Below are 18778 nucleotides of genomic sequence, written 5' to 3'. Positions count from 1 at the left end.
TAATTCAATGCTTCTGTTGCAAATACTTCGTATTTTTGATTTTTCTTGTTATGATGCAACATAAACATCTGAGGAAAGAATTCCAAAATCTCTTCCAACTGAATTCACACTGTACAGAAATGTCCCACAGTGTGGCTCTGAGTACCCATTCCTAAGCCACGCACTGAAACCCTGTCCAGAGGAGATCAGGTTGTAAATCTGTCCATTAAAAATCTAGGATTCCTTCCAAAGGAGTTGTTCAGAGCTCAAGTGGGTGCTCTCAACCCTCAGTCTGTGAAGGGCATTAGTTATGTGGCAGCTCCAGTGTGCAACCCTAATCCACTATGGCAGGACACCATGTAATGGTGTTTTATAGCCTCAGACAAATTTATCCAAATGAAAGATTTAACAGCCTTCATGACCTGAGACACTTCTAAGTTTTTTTTTTTCCATTCACTGGTCTGCCCAGGTCAACTCACACCTACTGATTTAATATAATGTACCCAGCAAGGGAGATGGTGTTCCACAAAGATGAGACCAAAGTGTCAGGTAGCATGAAGAGCACTGATCAGCAGAACAGAGCCTTTCAACTCCACTCTGCCTGCTATTAAAATCAAACCAAGAAATGAGAGGCTTTTATCGTCATTCAACCTGGAGTACTGGCTTAAAATAGAATCTAATTTTGGCTGGTATCAAATATTTTAACATTAAAGGTTCTATTAATACCATTCAATAATATATGCCTTTTTAAAATATAACACATAGGTCAATTTTTGATTAAGATTAAAACTTCCCTATGAGAAATTACTTCATTCTGCTCTCTGATTAATATAACAGTCTATTTTTCATGTGTTTAAATAAATAAGTATGAGATTGTATCAAAGGGGTGAGTCTAACTATATGAAAATATATTGCACGTGGAAGTCCATCGAATTTTAGCTGCAATTCCAGCAGTGTTGCTCCTGCATTGCTGTAGGAATATAGAAACTAAGTGGCACAGATCCTTCCCTGTGAAAACCTTGCTCTGCACCAGCAGAATGTCAAGATTTCCAGTCACATTTTTAACACCAAGACTACGTTTTCTCCTTAGAAGAAAATTACCACCATACAGCCCCACATCTTTCATTAGATGGTGTTCTTCACATATTTGATTCGGCATTTATGAGCTTGCTTTTAGCTAGGAGTTTATTATTATCCATTTATAGGAAGCCGACAAACTAGTAAATTATGTATCTGAAAGCCCTGCTGGCTGACATTTTTAAAGTTCATTGGATTATATTTTATTTTTTTACAGAGTAGAAATTTGTTGCAAACACTCAAGATCTGATAACTGATTCCCATTTAGATGTCATTGAGACATAAGTGCAATGTATTTTCATTAATATTTCATTGTGTAAGTGTTCCTTGCTCTGACATTGCCATCTTGTAGTTATTTGTCCCACATCTAAAGAGCAACTTGTAATCAGATGGGTATATTGGACTTCATTATCTGTCACCACACATCCTTAGCATAAAGAAGGTTATTAAGTTATAATTGCTTTTGGTTTTCCCTTACGGGAAGATGAAGAATATATGACAATATATGGACTCATTAAAGAACAAAAAAGAGGTTGACAACAAGCATGAAACTGTCAAATACATTAAGATTCTGGATTCCAAAGTTTTATTTCCACTCCTGCTGGTTTTTTATAGCCTGATGGGCCCAGGACATTAAGGAACTCATGGAACATGTAGATGGGGTCATGAGTGACCAGCTGCTGGGGTTAAACCATGACACCACTAAATACAGCCCATATTCAATTAATAAATGAAGACAAGCTACATTTTGACTGTAACAGAACCAATGGTGATTAATTTGTGATTTTATATCAAAATGCTAGTTTTTAAAAAGCAAATGTGACAATACAAGATGCACAATAGCTACAAGTCAATATATTTAAAAAAAAAAATCTTGGTTTTGCTTTTTAAATATACATCAATATGCCAAATAAAAAATAAATGGTAGTACCTGGTATATCAGGTGAGTTCCTGAATTGTTGCAATAATTAGGACCATAACTTGTAGATGCAGATCTAGTTTTTTTTCCTCATCCTCTATCAGAAGTTGTTTTGCTTTGTGTTACATCAAGGAAAATAACATAATCCAGAGTTCAATGAGAATGAAGAATCTCACTTTAAATAACAACAATGGAAAATAATACTTAAGGTTTCTCAATAAAAAGTTTCTATTTGTCTACCATTAAGAATTTTATAGGTAAAGAAAGAGAACCTTTCACACTTTATCATACACAGGGCTGATATTGTCTACTAAAGTTCCCAGTGAAGTAGCATTTTGGAAGGAGTTAAAGGAAATGTTAAAGCTAACTAGAAGATAACACTGACACTGCACATCTTCCATGTTTTCCATTTCAATATTCAGATTGATCTTTAGCTGATGCTTAGGCTGTAGGAGCCAAGGAGGATCCCAGGTGAGTCTGCAGCAGCATCTTCCCATCCTGGGCAATGCAGAGCTCAGTAATCAGAGATTCCAGGTACAAACTGGGTCTACAAAATACCTCTCATTTCCCTTCCTCCACCAACTCTTGCTCCCTCTTTAAAGAAGAAGCAGATGTCATAAAACAAGTTATTTTGATGCCTTGCCATCAGGAAATTTTAAATTTGCCATACAAATCCTTCACAGTTCCTGTAAGGCTTCCTTAAGTCCTCATAGAGGTACCCAGCCACTAAATATATTGTATTATATTTCCACTTTATAGTGTGCAATAGATTTTTTGTATTAGCAATAACTAACTGCATTGTGGAAGTTATTGAGGGAACAGCTGCAGAATTTGAATCCTGTGCGGGAATGAATTGGTGCTTCTGGCACAGGGGAAGGAATAAAAAGTGTTTGGGGCCTCTGGGAAGTTTCTGCTGAAAGAACAACACTAAAATAATTTCAGTTGTTACCTTTTGGTTTCAGTCCCAAGTCCAAGCCTCGCTCCTCTAAAGTGAAGCTCCACATTGTCTGCAGGCTCCAACTGCTCCCTCTCCGAGGCTATATTTGCTCTGTTCTGATTTTTCCACCCCCCAAGGATCTGTACTAGATACTGCACAGATAGCTGGGGAGGCATGGGCTGGATGGCCCCCTGTTAGAACACACTTAATCAGACCTGGACAGGAGGCACCATGTCAATTATCTTCTTTTCCTTTATTCTTGTTGCCACAGCAGGTTTGTACACACTGTGGCCCATGTGATAAATGCCCACAAATACCTGTAGGGTAAAAAACAGTCTCTGATAAACGGAGAGGCAAGACCAGTGGTGAGCCATGTTGGGAATGGCAGAGGCAAATGTAATAGAAAAACTTACTGTATTTCATAGAAAGCAAAGGGTGCTCAGCTGTAATCATCCTGGGGGCTGATATTACATTTACCAGCTTAAATCACAACCCACTGCAGTGAAATGAGTGACGTGATCAATACTGGAGTCAGCAAGAATGAAATAATGATTATATCCACACTCTGAGTCTGAGGTTTGCGTACAGAGCTCCAGCATCTTCATTGTGCTGCCACTTACTGAAAAAAGAAATGTGCTCCAGTAATCAGAGTAGCCAGTGATGTCCTGTCACCAACAACCTGCATTCACAGTTACAGTCCCTCTTGTGCCCACAGAGTCAGTAGGATTGTGTGTACATGTAACCAGTGTTTGCTGTAATAACTGTGAGTTCTCTTTTGTTTTCAACATGATTCACTGCCATCTCTTAATTTTATATTTAATTATATTTGGTTATATTATTGTGTAAGATCACTTTTGGGAATAAATATATAAGGATGAAAAATCATCTTTTTTAAGAGAACTTATACAACTATATAAATAATATTATAAATATCATTAAGAGTTATTTAAAGCAATTCTTAAAATGAAAAACTTTAATGGATATTTCTGAGTACCCTGGCTTTATTATACTTCAGTTCTTCTTTTTTCTTTAAGATTCTTACTTTGAAAGCAAAATGACCCAGGAAGGACCTGATATTCTCAGCTTTCATCAGGCCATTCTCTGCATGTCCATCCAACGTTTCTCAAAAGGTGCAGAGTACTTTGAGCTGCTGATTGTGCAGCAGGTGGTTAATAATGTGATGCTCCTTATTGGTACCATTCCCTCTTTTGTCAAGCTTGGTAGAGAAAACCAGAAAGCAGATCCAAACTACCACTTTTAACAATTCTTAATATCAGTTTTCAGACATTTTAGATAACGTGGTTTTTTGGGTTTTTTTTTGAGAAGGCACATAACAATCATTGGTTCAGCAGGAGCTGAGCTACCTTCAGAATTATAAGACAAAACATCACAAAACAATTGGCATTTCAGTGTAACAAAATCCCAATTCTCGCATTCTGGAATGTTTCCTTGGAAATTGAACAGAATACTTCGGGGATCTGTTTATTAAATTTGTCCCACATAGACTCTGACCTTTCAAAACACAGAAAAGATCACATGGCAAATCACTCTCAGGAGTGACTTATTTTGGCTTTGACCTCTCCCTCTGACCTTGGGAGAAATGCTTTATGTAGACACAGCAGAACAGTTCTATTTCTTTTATTCTTTGAAATGGGAGAAACAATAATTTTTGAATATTCATACAGTTCTCTTTAAATATATATGCAGAGCAGACAGTTGCATGAGACTTCTACAATTCTTTATCATTCACCATATAGGTCAGTAGAAAACATTCATAATTTAGATCCAATTTCCATCTTTGCAAGCCCAGAGAACACAACTTCTGACACTGACTTGTATTAAAAAAGGTAGAATATGAGCTGCTATTGTTCATTTATAGGGCAGCAATTATGCATGGAACTATTTCACTGGAATCCTACATTTATAACTTCTGCTTTCCTTCTCTTTAAATGTATTGATTTTGTCAAGTGTTTCAAATGGACCCCACAGACTGCTATGGTTGGGGATGTACAGTCACTAGTGTAGCTTGTTTTGGATTCCTTGTAATGGTTAAATTTTAATTATTGCAGCTGGAATTATCTTTCACAAATCTCTCCCATGTTTTTGGAAAAGTGTGAGTTGATCTGATTCCAGCAACGAAGAAAGAAATAATACCACTGAGCTGATTATATTACTTCTTTCAGGACATATGGAAGGTTTTCCCTTGGCCCTTGATTTGAAACAGAACTGGAAAGTTGATGGGATGAATCTCAGTGCAATGAAAGAGATTCTTGAATTTTTCCTTACGAGAAGACATTCAGATTTTATATCGTTAGACCTCTAAAAATCACCAGTTGTACAGAGTTGCTAACCTTTCCTTTGGAGTTTCCTGATAGCATTCCAAGCTCTGTGTACACTGAGCAGGACCAGAAGTCAGATTTCAATCCCACTTACAGGTCCTTGAAACATGAAAGGCAGAAGATAAACAGATACACACACATACCAAGGTGATAATGTATATAAATATTGGATTTCTTGCAATAATTTTAGAAACCCCAGTGTATTAATGAATAATTACAAAAGCAAACAATAAAACCTAGGAAGATTAACAAAGCCTACTGATTGTTTTGGTGCAAAAGCTGAAAAGAAGTTGTAAAATCACAAGATGGGGGTCAAAAAATACAATTTATTCCATGTATCACAAGCTGCCAGCAAACAAAATCTTGCCCTACCAATCAGATTCCAGGTACTGCTAATTTTTTTGGGAAGTGTTGGCAACGAGGACTTAGGTTAGGGTGCTCTAGGTTGTATCATCCTTTGGGCTCCATTCAAAGGGAGCTGCTTGAATTTCTCTAGTCTCTATTCCAAGCTTTGATCTTTCTCCTTCCTTTAGATGTTTGCCCCATTCTACTTTTCAGGTGGTTAATTTGCTATTTTTACTTACTTTTCAAAGTCTCTGTCTCCCTTTGGCTAATGCAGAGCTTATGTCTGAAATAAGACAGTTTTACAATCTCACGTTTTCAACAACACAAAGGTGAGCAAGAAAGAAATAAAACCTAAATAGGTGAATAGTCTATTTTTTAGCTGTTTCACTGACAAATTAAATACAGGTCTTGTTGCTCTGAGAGACAAAAGTTGTTCTAATATGAGCAAAATTTTCTGAAGATGTGTTTAATGCAGAGAGAATGTGAGAAGGCAGGAACAAAATGTGCAGAAAAATGAATCCTTTGTTCATCCTCATAGAAACCTCTTGCCTCTGCTAAGGCATTTCATTCATGTACAGAATACAAACATGAGAAAAGAAGTGGACAGGAGCCATTCAAGGGTGAAGATCAGTAAAATTCAGCTATTTTTATTGTGTCTGGGACTTTTCCACCAGAACTGATGGAGGACTTTTGAGTCCCACCATCAGTCATAGACAAATGCCAGAAAGACAGAAGAAGATGGAACAGTGCTGTTCTGGAAAAGCAAACGTTCCAGCACATGAATTCTTTTGGCACACAGCTATTTTTGCTTTTCCTCCCTTCATTATAATGATAATAATCTGTAGCTTCTTATTTCCATGTCTCCAAAGCCTGAGTTTAAAGGCTCATTAATGCAGCACTGATACACATACAGACTCTTGGTGCATCTGTTCCAGCCCAAAGGCCAATCATATGCATCATAGAAGCCCAAAAATAATCTCTTTAATATATATGAGTGTTCTCATGTACCTGTACCTATATCTATGCCTTCAGAGCAGATCAGACATTGCTTAGCAATGCTGTGAGGGTCAGATTTTATTTTTCCCTATGACAGTTGTCATGCTGATCCCCACACAAGCTGCAGACTGAACCAGGCATGCACATCTGATTCCTGAATTGCTGGTCATAAGGAATCATAACAGACATTTGTTTGACAGATAAATCCGAATATATTGGGAAAACACACACTGAGAGCACGTTTCATTTGACTGTTTCCATCATAGTCAGTGCTTTTTAATTATGGGATGCCTGAACAAACAAAGCAATGTTTGCTGGAGCTGATAGAAAAGATAGCTCTACCTGATCTGAAATGCTGCCTCAACTAATAGTGGTGAAAAGCAAGCTCTGTCCTTGCACTCAGCTTGTTGGAAGATGGAATTATGGCTGCCACAATCTCTGCTTCAACCAGAAAAAGAGAATAGGAGTGACATCTGCTGAACCCACACAGTTCAGCTGCTGCTCCCTTTGCTACAACCTGCATGGGGACTGTGCAGTTTGGTTGAACTTTGGCTCTAAGCCACCTGTGTGTGCAAGACTGGACAACAAAGCTCTTCTGAGAGGGAATAAAAGTCATACTTAATACCACATTAACTAAAATTCCTTACTGGTCCTACCTGGAAATTACAGGTAAATACATCCTTCAAAATTAAACCTGAAACAGTAATGTGACAAAAGATTTGAGAGCAGTGGAACCCTTGCACTTTGAGCACTATACTGCAAGCAGCCTTTAAATCAAGATATCATGTCAGATGATGCACATTTTCCCAAGCCTCTCTAAGCTGTTGGATTTTCACTTTACTTTCTACTATTACTTTTTTATTAGCAAAACTTAAATCCTGTTGAGAAGAGCTTATTTAGGCTGAGCTGTCACCTTTAGCTTCAGAACATTAAGTCTTGACAAATGCTTCTTTTGAAGTCTGACACCTGTTTGTTTGGCATTTCCCACTTTCAGGAACTCACTAGACTATAATAATACTCAGCACAGCAGAAGTAAAGAGAATGAATTAAAGCAGAAATGCTTTCAGACGTGAAAGAGCAACACAAAAGAACATCCCTTTGCTCGAGGTTCCTCAGTAGTTTTGAGAGGACCTCAGGAGAGCTCATCTCCAAGCTTTATGGTTTTTTTCTGTAATGGGATTCTAATACCCATGAAACAACCCACAGTAGCAGCCCCAGAGACCAGATAATTCTATCTTAAAACAGCTACAAATCAGCAGGAGGAACCAGGTTTCTCTGCAGACACTTTCAGAAGTACAGGGAAATATCCTAATTACTGTACCAAATACCAGGTATCTGCTCCTTCTGTAACTAAAATGCTGGAGGAGAATGGTTCATAAACATTATGATTCTGTTGGATTGTCCTTTACATTTGGCTTCATGAGGATTTTGATGGTAAATTACTTCAAATAATTATTTATCAGTTTGGGGGGTTCTACATCTAGAAGGGAACCCATAGCCCACTTAAATCAATGAAAATAACTCTCCTGAACTCTCCCTAAGCTTAGAGCAGACCCACAGGCAAGAGTCACAGTTTATTTTCCTCTGCCATGTATTTAGACACTGTACCTATGGCTCTTCACTTTATTCACCAGAGTTTCAGGTAAGAATTTGCAACTGAAATTGAGGAATATAGTCATTAGGAACTGGACACTTGAATTAATTCCTTCGAAAAATCCATCTCATCTGGATATTTTAACACCTGCTTTTAATCTTAAAAAAAAGATTCTCTACAGACATTGCTTTTTCTATGGCAAACAACACAACACACTAATATATTTTTGTGGAAGATTCATCATGATGGAATATATATTCAATTGTGTCCTGAAAACAGTAAGAATCTTAAACAAAACCCACTAGATTTATTTGATTAAAGAAAGAGATTACAAAAACTCTTTCCAAACTAGGTTACGGGCAGCACTGCAATGATCCTTGAATTCTATACTAAAAAATCGATTAAAATGTATAAGCAGCTATTTAGAATAGTTTCACACCACATCAAACTTTCTAATCAGACTGACCACCCTTTCAGGAGTGTATTTTATAGCAATTTTAAGCAGTGCTTGTATCTACTGGGGATTTTGTTGGCCAGGCTGGCACTATTATCCTTTTTAAGAGTACTCGGCACATTCTCTATTGCTAATATTGCTTTAATCTTTTCCCAAATTTGCTAATCTGAAAAATCCCATACAGAGATGACACTTTGGTGAAAATTTAGCTCTAATATTTCAGGAGATCATGTAAATAAGATTAAAGAGCAAATGAATTTGTGGAGAAGATGAGCACATACCCAAAGGTGCAGAGCAGGGTTCCCCAGCCAGCTGTTTCAGAGGCAGCTCAGAGAAAACAAAAAACTTGTGCAGTTGCCAGATGTGTACATTCTAAACACTGAGAACATTAAAAAATAATGATTAGAAAATTATACAAAACCATCACAGAATATTCTGAGTTGGAAGGAACTCACAAGAATTAATACACAGCCATATACACTCATTGTATATATATTTATAAGTTAAGCATCAAATCTTCTAAACTATTGAGATATCTGAAAACTTTATATGAGTACAATATATTATTAATTACATGAAAACTATGACCTCTTGCAACTGTGTTGCTGCAGGCAGGGCTGTAAGGCCAATTTCATTATACAGGTGGGTGCTTCAACTTTTATTTAACATTGGCAGTTTTTAACTGGTGGGCTCAGATTTACATTGCTGGACGAAGGACTTAAAGCAAAGTACACCTCTTCTTAATTAGCTGAATGATCCACAAAGCATTTCATGCCTGAACAAATATAATTGAAACAATTGAAATCACATTAGCCATGCAGGGAATAATCAAACTCTTGGTGAACACTGGTCACTCTTCTAGTTTTGCAACAAAAATGAAAAACCAGCAATGCTGTAAAGCATTAACATCAGGGATAGTGTATTTATAACCCAAAGCACTATTCTGTTTTCAACTATGGAATTTCTTAGAAGACATTCCTCAAATTATACTCAACCAGAAATCATAACTAAGAGAGACATTTCTCATACCGCTACCCTTATCAGAAGGCTTTGGAATACAAAATTATTAATCAAACATTAATCTTTTCTAGAGAAAAAATTATAATGAATAAAAAAAAAATCCAGAAGCAAATGAGTAAATTAATCTCAAGCTTATGTTATTCTTCAAAGGATAAAATAATGAAATGAGGATTGAAGTACTACCAACCCTCTGTCAGAGGCAGGGTAGGTTGCTCCAAGCCCCATCCAACCTGGTCTTGGACACTTCCAGGGATGGGGCAGCCACAGCTCCTCTGGGCAATCTGTACCAGGGCCTCCTCACCCTCAGAGGGAAGAATTTCTTCTCAATATCTAATGTAAACCTGCCTGCTGTCGCCTTAAGGCCATTTCCCCTTGTTCTGTCACTCCCTTGTCCAAAGTCCCTCTCAGCTCTCCTGGAGCCCTTTCAGGTACTGGAAGGGGCTCTAAGGTCTCCCCAGCACCTGGTTTTCCCCAGGCTCTCATCCCAAACACGACCAGGTTTTGTGCTGGTGTCAGTGTCAGTCTAAAGGGGGTTCCAGTGCCCTGTGTCCCTCGCCTTGGTCATGCCAGGCTGCCTTTGGGCTCTCGCCCTGCAGAGCTCCTGGGGCTCCCAGGAAGGAGCTGTTTGGGCACCAAGGAACTTCTCCAGCCCCTCAGCAGGAGTTGGAGCTGCTTCTCTGTGGCGAGCAGATGATTAGCAGTGCCTGCTTTTGTGTGAAGCACAGTGGCTTCTCCTGGATTTGCCTAATGATTTGGCAATGACTTGGAACTGCTTCATATGAAAGAGGAGAGGCACGTTGTGATGGATGACCTTCCTCAGTGCCTGGGAAGGGTGGGGGTGGACAGACAGCTGGGAGGGATGTCAGGGCTGGAGCTTATTGACCCTCGAAGGTACAGGGAGAGAGGGGGCCACAAGGGCTCGAGGCAAAGGTAAGACACTGATTAGGATGAGGTGGAAAGCAGAGAAAGTGTAGCTGTTGGGAGATCAGAGAGCATTTGTGCTGGTAGTGACCACAAACAGCTGTATCTGCTAGCAGGGAGTTGGAATGTATTTTAAAATCCTTCTGGAGCTGACACTGTCTGCCAGGGCTAATGGACAAGGGGGACTCAAAGTGGTAGCAATGCTTTTATGTCCTGTGACAAGTTTGTTCAAAGACTTTTATAGATAAACATGTCAATTCTGAATTTTTTTTGTGCATTTTTTTCAAGAATTTAAGTCTACACAACTCCTAAATAGGCTACAGTACACATGTATTATTCATGTTTACAGTGGTATGTATCATTACTTCAGTGTGTACAAGTTGTACAACTGGAGTTAACTTTGCAGAGGACATTCTGAACTGATAGAAGGGCTAGAGAAAAATACAAATAACAGCAATAAATCCATCTTGTATTGTAGAAGATTTAAAATATTTCACTTGCTAAAAAACTTTCTGTTAGTGAATGTGGGTTAGTAAATATATCCAAACTATTTATGAAATCTAAATCAATGTTATACATAAGAAGCCACAGAAGTTCAAATCAATGAATCCAAAAATAGTTGAAAATCTGTGTCATACTTTGCCTATCATTCTGCTTCATTCTTAGTTCTACAGTAGTATTTGGGTGACATATAAATAGGGCTGAGTACTTTGTAATGAATAATTTATTTCACCAATTTTCCCTCTTTTTTTTTTTTTTTTTTCCTGTGACATACCCATGAATAATCAGGTCACGGTTTTCTTCATTCGTAATTCAAAGTTCTCTGACAGTCCCTCCTCAACCTGCTCCTTTTATTGCCTCCATATATATTCCAAATTTTGAAGCAGAGAAGGGTTAGCATCAGAGCTGTGTAGTTTCCCTGTGTGTGGTCATACACCATTGTTTCTATTCCCCAGTTGGACTCTTCTGAAGTAATTGGGTGTGAATGTTCATGGAGAATAAATTAGACTTTGCTTTTTTGTGATCCTGAATGTAAAACCAACTCTCTCTGTGCGTTGGCACCAATAAAATGCAGAAGAAGCTCCACAGAAAGCTGACACACAAAAGGCATGAGCACAGCTGAAAGGAATTCATTTTAAAATTCACATGAATATTCATAGGTTTGTTTGGGGGTTTTTTGGTTTTTGGGGGGGGTTTTTTGCAGTGTTTTCTCAAATTAAACAGTAGCAAAACAAGTTTTTCTCTTAGTCTTTGGTCTGTTCACCTGTTCCTGATGCGGCCACTGGGAACACTTTAGTGGTTGAAAGGAAGGACAAGCTCGGGGCTCTTGTCATTCTGGAGTTCAGTCAGTCTTTTTCTGGACCCAAGCCTAAAGGCATCTCTTTTCTATATTATTGTGATGGCAGTTCTGTGTTATGTGTGAAGCACAGATTTCCACAATCCACCCAGGGAGGCAGTGCAGAAATCCATCCCTCACATCAGCCAAATGGAGGCACTGCACATTCCCTGTATGCCTTCCTATCTCTACTCTCTAGGTGCTCAGGGGAAGAGAGGCAGCCTTAGATTTTTTTCAGTTATCACACTTTTGATAGATTTCTAAGGGATTACAGGCTTAGAAAAGTCAAAATCCATTCCAAGAGAGGTCTATACTGTACTATATAAGATACCCCTAGCACAAAGTAAGTTTAAAGATAGAGAAAGTAAAACAGCTGGGATAAAAATTTAAGTCAGAAGTTACATTCCAGAAGCAGAAGTGATGCTTAAGGCTGTTTTGCATTAGTACATTTGAAGAACATTGTTTCCTAATCTACTTCGAAGAAATGTTTAGGGATTTTATTAACATAAAACAAGATAGTGAGAGCAAATTTGATATCAATTAACATACTAATTAAATGTCATTTAGTAGTTTTAGCAATTACTTGATATTTAATTAACCACTTGAATACCTTGGGAGATCCAGATTATTGTACATGTAATCAAAGGGCAATTCTTCTGACCCTGTGGGCATATGCTGCATGTCAAGACAATCTGTAGATAGCAACAAAAAATAACTGTGTGTACTGTGACCCCAGGTATGTTGCTGTGTACCTAGGGGATTAATTTACTAATTTGAAAGCATTATCTATCAGTTAAAGAGCTTAAACATACCTCAAGTGATTAGGGACCTACATAAACAACATGAACAACCTACAAAATATCAATTATTTTAGTTCAGGACACATTTTAAATTCATCCTGCAAAATTACCTTGGCATTTATGAAACTTGTATTCACCATCAAGCCCTTTTATTTTTAGCAAACAGCTCAAGGACTGGCGAGTAAGGAAACAAATGTTTCTTAGCAAAAAGTTACTTAAAGAGAGGAAATAAATACCTGAAATCTTCTGGACTCCACTCACACAGAGGCAGTAACTTTTCTATAAGGGAGATTTCCTGTACAGATTGAGAAAAAAAAAGTCTTAACCAGTCAAAGAGCAGGGGTGATCTGTGTGTTGAATTGCCCTCTCCTCCAGGTAAGTCTCCACTCTCCTCCTGGTTTTGGAGCTGCCCTGGTGTCCTTCAGCTCGTGCTGACATATTGTCCCACACTGCCAAAGACTACCTGGGACAACCCACAGTGGTGTCATCCTACAGGTGTCTACAGGAGTAAAGAGTCACCCTTTTTCACATCTCCCACTTCTCTAAGTGGGCATTAACAACTCTTAACTCTCATTTTTAATCTCCTGTTTGTAACCCAGCAACCTTTCAACTGCTTTTGATTATCTTCTCTATCTCTGTGTTATTTTGCTTCCATTTCTGCCTGTGGGTGTCAATATGGAGAAACAGGGCAAAGGAGCCTTTCTGGTCCCTTTGTAGCTCTTTCCCATTTGCCATGAAAAAACCAGAACTTCACTCATCTGTAAAACAATACCTCCTTTGCTCTATCTGTGTTTTCAGTTATTTTTTCACTTCTTGTCTCTACACTGATTAAAGCTTTTTATTTACAATCCATCTTCAGATCTCTCTCTCTAACCAGTGACCCATCCCTCTCACTCCACCAGAACCAATCTAAGTCTCTAATGGTCTCTTTGAAGTAGAAATACAGAAGGAATGTTCCTTTCTCCTCCCTGTTCACCTATCAGCCCCCTTCCACAGTTAGTGATATGCCATTTACTTAAAATCTTTTCCCCTTTTGCTTTTGTGCCTTTGTCTCCCTTGGTTCTCTTGAAAAACTTCTAATTTATCCTTCAGAGGATGTTTATCAGTCTTCTTTCATTCCTGGGTGGGGACTGCACGGATTTCTTTCAAATTCCTGTGGGGCCCTCTCTTGACATAGCCCATACCAAAGAGATTGAGAAGTACCTGAATACTTCAGCTTTAAAAAGGATTTTCTTTTAATTTTAAGAGTATGAAGTGAGTTGATCTCATTTGCTGCTTACAAAAGTGGTTCATGTCTTCATTATAGTTTCTTGACCAGATTAGATTTAAAGGAAATAGAGAGGGTGGTTTGGCGTTTTCTGAGCTGGAAATTTAAAAAGAAAATAACAAAAATCATTAAAATCTTTATGTTAGTGAGACCATATCAACATAAACGAAATTCTGATTCAAGGATTAAAAAAAAAAGAGATTCAATCTGTATTTTTTTTGGATTTAAGGTTCCACAGTAGTACAGCACAAGTTAGTCAAATTTCTTGAGGTATAAATTTATATCTTTTAAATGTAGTCTTGTAATGTATAGATTTTCTTTATATTAATTTATATTTGCTTTGTTCTTAGCCCAGTCTTTGTTCATCCTGCACAAAGGAGCAGTGCTCTATGACATGCTCAGCAATGCCCTGACCAGGAAGCTCATGTATTTACATCTCTAAAATATCAGTGTAATGCTGGTGCAGTCCGAGGAAGAGAATTAACTTGCAGAGCAAAGGTATAAACTAGTTGAGAAACTGGACCCATTGTTTACCCTGATTTGTCTTTATTTGTCTTATTTTCTCTCGAGGGGATCCCCAGGCCACTGCTGTAGGAGGAGTGACAAAAGCACTGATGGACTGTCCCCTGGGGAGAGTTTCACACGGAGCAGTCAATGCAAACCTGACTGTTTCCCCCTGTCAAACAGCAGATATTGGAAGGATAAAATATCCAGTAATAGCCCTCACCAATATTGCTGTACATTAGCAGCTGAAAATTATGTATTTCTACAAAGAAGATAACTGGGGAATAGGTTTTCCTACTATTACCAATGTCGGGAAATATAAGCAAATACTTATATTTTGGAAACAAAAACATCAGCAGAAGAAAACAGTAGTTTAAGTAAATTCAAACACCTCATTCTTACACTGCCTCTTTTATCATTACATGTCAAACTACTTTACAAGCAAGGTCACTGTGACAGTTTTCTTGCATGGTTCTGTTGGCACATGCACAGTAACCGTAGTCAAGCTTTAAAAATTTCTCTTCTGTGAAGTAAATGCTTCCATTAACATTTGCCCAGAATTTCTGGCCACTCAAATCTTATCCCTGTTTTATCGTTCACATACCATGTCCCCAAAACCTTAACTCCTTCTGTATTCAGCATCTACAACCATTTTTACATATCTTAAAAATACTAATTATAAAAATTGCATATTTAGTTCATAAATTGGAAAAAAAAATCTTGCATGCTATTCAGGGATTTAGTTGTGGTTTGTTTTTTTTTTTTTTTGCATGGACCAGATACACTTTGCCATCAAAGCAAAATTTACAGATAATAATTCTAATGATTATTTATCTGGATACCTCTCTATATTGTTTAAACCTGTGTTTATCAATATGCTTATACTTTAATAATATCCTCGGGAAGAAAAAAAATTGAAATTAAAATTACCACAGGGGTTGAGGATTTTGCCTGGAAGAAAGAAAAATTAGTCTTTAATCAAAAAAGGCACAGTTACAAAAGGATTCATTTTGGATCAGAATATACCGTGAGTTAGATATTTTTCTGTCCCAGCTGAGAGTAGTAATTGGAAAATCATAGTTTACACAAAAAAATAATTATTTTCTTATGATCTGCCTTTCTTTCATAAAGCTTTGCATCTCCATCACTCAATTACAATCTGGGAGATTAGGGGACTCAATATATACTAGATTAAAGGTCACCTATTATTACAGACAAGATTTAATTGCAATATTGACAGAAATTCCTTACTAACCATAGGCTTTAAGCTGCTTGTACATACTCAGCATACTAAAAAGGGATGGAATATTCATGAGCTGCACTATGGGAAAAAGTCTAGCAGGAACCTAAAACCAGAGCGAGCCTCCGTTTTTAAAAGAGGAAAATTAGGAAATGTTGGTGGTTGAAAAATTGTAGATTAAATCTTCTTCCATTACAGAGAGTAAAAGTTAGCTTGATTGCACTGCTGTAAGAACTTCCTGGGGGAAATTAAACTTGATAATCTCAAGGTGTTTCCCAGAGGACACCATGCATTCGGTAATGTTCATTATAGTCTGCAGAATACCAGATAGAATTTAAAGTGAAGACTCCTAAGGTTTAATCAATATAGACATTCTAAATTGTTCACAGGATCAAGCCCTGATTATGAAACAAAGATGCAGTGACAAGGGAAGCCACAGTACTTTAGGCAGATTTTTTTTCTTGCATTAACCGGTTGGTTCACAGCGAAGGTGAATAGTGATGGCCAAATCTCCAAAACAATTTCTGGAGCAGCATCACCGAGGGCTTTATTGAGCTTCTGGGACTTCCACAGCTCCACCTGGTTCCAGTGAATAATTCTTAAAACCAGGTAGCAAATACTTTGGAGATTACTTGTTACAAGATTTAAAACCTGTACGTTGCTGTTTTAAACCATGAAGAGTTTAACTATTACAAAATAGATTTTAAATGCTTCCTTTAGAAGGTCATGGAGAGTATAAAGATTTCAATTAGAAAAAAAAAATAAAATAAAATAGCTGTCTGCTCTCTGCCCAAGTTTTAAAGTAAGAAATAAAAGAATATACAGCCTGAACTGATATTGGTGTTTGTTATCATCTGGTGTTATACTCATAGGACAATGTGCAAAGGACTGAAATGGCACATTAGCAGTTCAAAGCACAAAGAAAATGAATCTTCAATTTTGATGAAATGAGTTTGCAGCATCTGTGGCATCTTTAGATAAGAGAAGTTGCCAAATTGCCAATTGCAAAAATAATCCAGCGTAGCAGGTTTTGGAACTGGTAAGGAAAAACTGCCTAAGAACAAATGATTTCAGCTGAAGCCAAAGAGGATACTGACCCTCTCAGATCTTCAGTGGCTTGGACAAAGATCAAGGGAGTGTTTAGGACTAAGAGAAGGACCTGGAATTTCAAACAAAATGTGGCTGGAAACACTGTTTGAATGAGCCAGAACTGGATTTATGGCTCTTCTGCATCTGGTGCTGGTAGATGGCACCTATTCAGATGCCATCTATTCAAAAGACAGATGATGCCCCTTGATTTTATATGGGTACATATGTCTTCCCATTCCTATGATACAAGGGATAATCAAGCTTCAAGATTCAGACAACTCTATCAGTAAGGATTTTGAGATGGATATAAATTAAATAAAAATTCTGGAGAGTTTTTTTTGGTAGTGTCTAAGTTTTAATTTGCCAAGTCCCTGGATTTTTGGAGGGCTCAAACCATGACAGGTAGAAAGAAATGTGTTTCAGAGCCATCAACTCTTTGAGGTAACTGGGATCTGATGGGTATCAGGCTCTGCAGGGTTCATCCTATCCCAAAAAATAATTTGTGCTCCTCTGTCATGCATGTGCCCTCCATGGTTCTGGTCTTTCCCTGCCTCCTTAAGGAGGAGCTGGAAAGTGAACAATTTCTTGGGTTTCAGATCAGTCTCCACTGTCATCTGATGTGCTGGAAATAAAATGGGTCCTTCTCTTTTGTGTTTGGGTACTTTTCCTGGATAGTTAAAGGTAATTGACTAAATTCAGTTTTAATTCCTGCATTACTCCAGTTTTCTGAAGGAGTAATGTAGTAACTTTATTTTCATTTTATTCTTCGTTAAAATTTGAAAAGACTTAAAATGTATATTAAAACATTATTATATTTGGATGAAGCTGATGTTAATAATTTCTCAGACCTATTCCTTGCTTGTCCTTTTCCTGTGACTTTGGATCATAAAACTGTGACTTTGATAATTAAAAAGTCTGAGGTACTTTTGAAAAGAAAGTATAAAATGTTCTACTGAATCTTTCCTAGACAGTACAGTTAAACTGGGAGTCATTTTGTTCAAGAGAGAATAAATTCTGCTGAGATAAACACAAGAATAAGAAAATTAGTAGCTGAACTTGAAGATCAGAAGGTAACATGAGTGCTTGAACAGAGAAATTGTTTGCTACATCAGTGAAAAGATGCCATTTGGCAATTGGACTTCTTGGTCAGCATTTCTCATGAATGCTGGCCAACAATTCAATTGCCACTGAGAGAAGACATCTTAAATTTACATGCTGTGCACATCAGAATTGATACAACTAAATTCTGTAGGAAAGTATTAAGTTTTTATTAACCAAAAAACCACCGACCCTTACTCAAATTATAATTAAAATGACAAAGGAAAAAATTCAGAGTTAATCTCAGCCTGTTCCTTACCTTATTTTCCATGCACCAGTTCTGTAGTTTATTTGTAATTGTGGCCTGATCTGACATCTCAATGAAATTTACTGTTAAACAGATTAAAAATTATGTTGTAGCCTTATTTCTCTGCTATTATTCTGCTTCCATAGCATCCAGAATATTATCTAACCATACCCTCTTAGCACATTATCTTGTTTCTTGAATAGGTGTGTGTAAACTGAGATTATAAACAATGACAGGTTATTTAAAGTATGAATGCAGTAAATTCCAAGCATACATTATGATGAATAGCTTAGTCATGGTCTGAGAGATTTTACACGGAATTACTAAGTTAGGCAATTACTCTTTTTAATCACTTTTAAGAATTACTTGATAACTTAAAAAGCAATATAAGCTTAAGCACCTTATTCAACCATCCCAGACTACCATGGGAACAATTACAAGTGTCTAGGTATGAAAGTTAAAATCAATAACAGAATCACCTTACTTAAAATGAATATTTTATTCCATTTCCTTTTCAGATGAAGCTGTCAAGACAATCAATGTAAAATAAAGGTGCCAGAATTTAGAAACCCCTGGAATCTGGAACGTGCATAACCTCTACTGTACTGGGTTTGCA

General features: G+C 37.4%; 1 long non-coding RNA gene across 1 annotated transcript; it reads right to left on the bottom strand.

Moving 5' to 3' along the window:
• Positions 1 to 3322: 3322 nt before the first annotated feature.
• LOC127470857 (uncharacterized) lies at positions 3323 to 18300 on the bottom strand. The gene is made up of 9 exons (XR_007904430.1): positions 18175 to 18300; positions 14519 to 14660; positions 13921 to 14080; positions 12954 to 13012; positions 12528 to 12609; positions 9229 to 9415; positions 8922 to 9019; positions 5264 to 5350; positions 3323 to 3531 (listed from the first exon to the last, which is right to left on the bottom strand). It is a non-coding gene; the product is annotated as an uncharacterized LOC127470857 (long non-coding RNA).
• Positions 18301 to 18778: the final 478 nt, after the last annotated feature.

This window comes from Manacus candei, unplaced genomic scaffold, assembly GCF_025592945.1.
Source record: "Manacus candei isolate 608988 ecotype Guabito, Panama unplaced genomic scaffold, ASM2559294v1 h1tg000003l, whole genome shotgun sequence".
NCBI lineage: Eukaryota > Metazoa > Chordata > Aves > Passeriformes > Pipridae > Manacus > Manacus candei.
This window is presented reverse-complemented; position numbering and strand designations above follow the sequence as displayed.